At 44.5% G+C, this 5,720-nt stretch overlaps 1 non-coding gene across 1 annotated transcript; it reads left to right on the top strand.

Moving 5' to 3' along the window:
* Window positions 1–3,920: 3,920 nt before the first annotated feature.
* LOC142447767 (U1 spliceosomal RNA) lies at window positions 3,921–4,084 on the top strand. The gene has a single exon (XR_012784420.1). It is a non-coding gene; the product is annotated as a U1 spliceosomal RNA (small nuclear RNA).
* The last annotated feature ends 1,636 nt before the right edge of the window (window positions 4,085–5,720 follow it).

Below are 5,720 nucleotides of genomic sequence, written 5' to 3'. Positions count from 1 at the left end.
ATGTTAAAAATGGAAATGTTATTATCTTACACGACATCTCAAATGATAAGGGTTACAGGATTGTGTGAGCCAGTGGTTGACCTGACACAAAGACAAGCTCCTCTCTATTTTCTGCTATGCTAGTCTCCGTATCGGGAGCCCTGGTGACGTAGGGTAACCAGAAGGTAGCAGGTGGGAACCATTTCCTCTGGAGAGAGATGGAGGGTGAGGGTTGAGGGGTAGTTTCTGCTCCGTACACAGTTTCAGTTTCAGAAGCTCAAAGGGGCAGATCCAGCCTGCCCTCTAACGACCACCAGGAGTAAGCATCAACTAGATAGCAGTGAGCTTGGTTTGAGACTCGGTAGGTTGTCTGACTTCTGGCGACCTCACCCCATGGTGGCAAGATGGTAATGGCAATTGTGGGCTTTGTCCGGACGAGGCAATCTCTGGGGAATAATTGATGGCCTGTTTTTTCTACCTCTTCTTAAGGGTGGGGACATTCTTCTCAGCTTCTTCCAGGAAATTTCACCTCGTCTCACAGGCACATCCCTGGATGAGAGAAACCATCATGGATGCCTTAGGCCACTTAGCGTGACACCAACATGGGGATGGGCTGGACCAAAGTCTGATCATGGAAAGGTGTAGGGAGGAAGGCAGCCAACATTCTGAGAGGTGGGAGAAAAGGGATGGCAGGGTGTTAGGTAGACCATGTCTAATGGCTACCTATGTTATCTCCTTTACAAAATTACAGAAATGCTCAAAGAACTGGAATTAGTAAACCAAAAGGGAACACGCTCAGGATTCCTTAAGCCCAAAGATCCAGGGCCCACTTCGAAAGACTGAAGGGATGCTATGGAAAACTATTGAACCATGCCTCAAAAGAAGCTGGGAAAACACATAGAGAACTAGTAGATGCTCAGACATTTCAAAGGTAGCATATGATGAAGAACTGATGGAAAGAAGTCCAAACTGCACTGAAGGCATTGGCAAGAAACAGAGCTACTGCAATGGAAATGTTTCAGTAGCTGATGCAGTATATGACAAGAAATGCAGAAGATAGCTACCTGGCCAATCGACCGCAAGAGATCCACATTTGTGTCTATCTCAAAGAAAGGTGGCCCGGAAATTATTGAACAATATCAAATAATATCAACAATATTACAGTGAGTAAATAATGTTTTGCTGAAGATAATTCAAAAACAGTTGTGGCAGTGTATTGACAGGCAGCTACCAGAAGTTCAAGCTGGGTTCAGAAAAGGCCATGGGCTGGAAACAGGATACCAGAAAGATGTTTACTTGTATTTTATTGACAAAGGCATTTGACTGTGTGGATCATAACAAGCTATGGATAATATCACAATGAATGGGAATTCCAAAACACTTCATTGTGCTTATGTAGAACATGGACAGTCATTTGTTTTTTTGTATTTTTTGGTTGTTTTTTTTTTAAAACATTTTATTAGAAACTCATACAACTCTTATCACAATCCATATATACATCAATCATCAATTGTGTAAAGCACATCTGTACATTCATTGCCCTCATCATTTTCAAAGCATTGCTCTCCACTTAAGCCCTTTGCATCAGGTTCTCTTTTCCCCCCTCCCTCCTCACTCCCCCCTCCCTCATGAGCTCTTGATAATTTATAAATTATTATTTTGTCATATCTTGCCCTGTCTGACGTCTCCCTTCACCCACTTTTTTGTTGTTCGTCCCCCAGGGAGGAGGTCACATGTAGATCCTTATAATCAGTTCCCTCTTTCAAACCCACTCTCCCTCTATGCTCCCAGTATTGCCCCTCACCCCTCTGGTCCTGAAGGTATCATCCGCCCTGGATTCCCTGTGCCTCCAGCTCCTATCTGCATCAGTGTACATCCTCTGCTCTATCCAGACTTGCAAGGTAGAATTTGGATCATGATAGTGGGGGGCAGGAGGAAGGAAGCATTTAGGAACTAGAGGAAAGTTGTATTCTTCATCGGTGCTACATCACACCCTGACTGACTCATCTCCTCCCCTAGACTCCTCTGCAAGGGGATCTCCAGTGGCCGACAAATAGGCTTTGGGTTTCCACTCTGCACTATGGTATGATTTTTTTGTTCTATGACTGTCTTATACCTGATCACTTTGACACCTCATGATCACACAGGCTGGTGTGTTTCTTCCATGTGGGCTTTGTTGCTTCTAAGCTAGATGGCTGCTTGTTTACCTTCAAGCCTTTAAGACTCCAGACCTGTCTCTTTTGATAGCCGAGCACCATCAGCTTTCTTCACCACATTTGCTTACACATCTGTTTGTCCTCAGCGATCCTATTATGGAGTTATGCACCCAATGATATGAATTTTTGTTCTTTGATGCCTGATAACTGATCCCTTTGGGACATGTGATCGCCAAGGCTGGTGTGTTCCTCCATGTGGGCTTTGTTGTTTCTGAGCTAGATGTCACTTGTTTATCTTCAAGCCTTAAGACTCCAGACACTATATCTTTTGATAGCCGGGGACCATCAGCTTTCTTCACCACATTTGCTTATTCACCTGCTTTGTCTTCAGTGGTTGTGTCGGGAAGGAGAGCATCATAGAATGCCAATTTAATAGAATAAAGTATTCTTGCATAGAGGGATACTTAAGTAGAGGCCCAATGTCCTTCCACCACCTTAATACTAAACCTATAAATATAGGCACATAGATCTATTTCCCTATCCTCATATATATATTTGCATATGTACATGTCTTTGTCTAGACCTCTATAAATGCCCTTTGCTTCCTAGCTCTTTCCTCTATTTCCCTTGACTTTCTTCCTGTCTTACTATCATACTCCGTCCCCACCTGGTTTACCTCTTGGTTACATTACCCTTGATCACGCCCTACCAGGCCTGCCACACCCACCTCACCACCAATTTGGATCTCTTGTTTTTCCCTTGTCCCTGGGTTTGTTAACACCACTTCCTTACTCCCCACCTCCCCCTATCCCATTTCTCCCCGGAACTGTCAGTCTGTTGTTTTTCCTCCAGCTTGTTCATCCAGCCTATCTTATTTAGACAGAACTGCAGAGATAATAGCATGCACAAAAACAAGACAGAGCAAAACCAAGCAACAACATACAACAAAACAACAACCCACTGACAAAGAACAAAACAAAGCACATCAAGAAAGAAAAGCTTGCAGTTAGTTCAAAGATCGTTTATTGGCCTTTAGAAGTGTTTTCCAGTCTTGTCTGTTGGGGCACCACACCCTGGCCCCAAAGTCTACCTTCAGCATTCCCTGGGGACCTCGCCGCTCCATTCCCTCACTGTTCTGCTGCACTCCCCCAGTGTTTGCCTCGATGTTGTGGGATCAGGTCAGGCGCAATTCTCACACTGTGTCTCCGGTGCTGTCCCCCGCAGGGCCATGGGTCAGTGAGGAACGTCATATCTCATAGTGGGGCTGTCCATGTGGTCCTCTCTGTGGACTGGCTGCTCTAATCGGGAACATCGTCCTCAGGGCCTGGTGGGCCAGGATGTGCTCCACTCTCTCCTCCTCCCCCTTCATCTGCTCCAGAAACAGGGGCAGCAGTCGTTTGAAGGGCACCCGGGGCTGCTGTGTGGCTTAATATCAGGAAACGGGTGTATCTTTGACCATACTTAGTTAATCCATACGCTGAGAAAATAATCTGAGCTGGTGGATGCTATGAAGAAGTATGTGGCGTCAGGATGGAAGGAAGGCTCTTGAACAACCTGTGATACGCAGATGACACAGCCTTGCTCACTGAAAGCCAGGAGGACTTGAAGCCCTTGCTGGTGAAGGTCAAAGGCGACAGCCTTCAGTGTGGCTTACACTCAATGTAAAGAAAGCTGAAGTTCTCACAACAGGACCAATGAGGAGCAGCATGATAAACCGAGAAAAAATTGAAGTGGTCCAAGATTTCATTCTACTTGGATCTATAATTAATGCTCAGGGAAGCAGCAATCAAGACCTGGCAGGGGAGATACCATGATCACGAAGGTGGTTTTCCCAGGGCGAGGCTTGTCCATTGCACTCCGGGTGTGCTGACCCCTGCGATTCCCCCAAATGTGGGAAATTCGACTGCAGAATTTGTGGTAGTGGGGGACTGCGTTCTCACTCTCCCCTAAAAAAAAAAAGAAGTCAAATAACATATTGCCCTAGGCAAATGTGCCGCACAAGACCGCTTGAAAAAAAATATTTTTAAAGTCACTTTGAAGACTACGGTGTGTCTAGCTGTGTGATATTTTCCACCACCTTAGAGGTCTGCACAAGCTGGACATCAAATAAGGACAGCGGTGGTGGAATGGGTGCGCTTGAAATACGGTGCTGGCAAAGAATGTTGACTAGTCCATGGACTGACAGAAGAACACATTGTGTCTTGAAAGAGGTGCAGACGTTGTCTCACATGCTTTGGCTGTGTTCTCAGAAGGGGCCAGTCCTTGGAGAAGGACATGATATTTGGAGACTCCCTCATAGGATGGCTTTACTTAGTGGCTGCAGCAATGAATGACAGAAAACAACTGTGAAGTTGGCACAGTGCTGGCGGGGTTTTCTTAGGATGCACGAGGGACCACTGAGCCAGCATTGCTAGGAACACATGTAGAAGTGGTAGATCAAAAAAAGCGTTTTGAACACTAATTTTTCATCAACAGGTAACAATGGTATTAGTGAAATATTGGCAACTTCTCCAGATATTCTAAAGCAAGCAATTCCCATTTAAAGGGATTGATATAACTGGGTGGAGGTAGGTGCGTTTTATTTACCTTTAAACTGTAAAAACTTGTCCTCATTACTTTGAAACCAGGCCACTCAGCCTCTGTATGGTCACAGCTAAAAGAACAATTAGATTTGTTTAAGAGAAATCTTGCTTGAAGTTTGTAAATCTTTGACTATGTTCATTTAAAATGGAGACACCATTTTAATCTGCTTGTATGCCATACAAGATCATAGGCCAACTCATATTTTAAAATATTAATTTAGTTTTGAAGATTTATGAATACCCTTCTGGAATAGGCAAGTGCTGCACATTAATTAAATTGGACTTAGGGACGGCTTATTGGCTTCATGTAGGGTCAAAAATTTAAATGCTGTTTTCATAATGGCTTTCGGTTCTAATCACTATTTACTGCAAATGGCTGCTAAATTTAACCCCTTGTTTTGAAGACATTATGTACTTGAGATGAAGAGGAAAGGGCACATTGGCAAACTGAAAGTTGACGAGAGACAGATGAAGCAGAATCCATTTGGGATTTCTTCAGAAGCGAAGTGCTCTCTCTGTGTATGGACGATGGACATGACGGTTTTAAAGAATGGCAGCTCCGCAGTTGAACAGTAACTGTCCAATCTGATTAAATAGCTTTTCAGCTTGTCCACCGTCATGGTGGGAATGGGCATGAGGATACCTTGTTCCCAGTTAAGGTACCTCCAAATGGGTGCTGGGGGCTGATGGTGGTGGCAGAGGGCATGCTGTCCGTGGTAGGTAAAGCAATGCAGTAGGTTACTTGTACGGGCATGCGTTGCTTCCTTGTATTGCACTTTGCTTTATTGCACTTTGTAGATACTGTGTATTTGTTTTGTGTTGTCCATATTGGAGGTTTGTGGCAATCCTGCTCGGAGCAAGTCTATTGGCACTATTTTCCACCAGCACTGAAATAAAGGAAGGCACATGCAGAGTCACTGTACCAACAAGAACCAGCTGACATTCAAGCATTTCAAGAGGAGCACATGAGTGAGAACTGATGACACTGAACAACTCCATTCTG

Source organism: Tenrec ecaudatus, chromosome 4, assembly GCF_050624435.1.
Source record: "Tenrec ecaudatus isolate mTenEca1 chromosome 4, mTenEca1.hap1, whole genome shotgun sequence".
NCBI lineage: Eukaryota > Metazoa > Chordata > Mammalia > Afrosoricida > Tenrecidae > Tenrec > Tenrec ecaudatus.
This window is presented reverse-complemented; position numbering and strand designations above follow the sequence as displayed.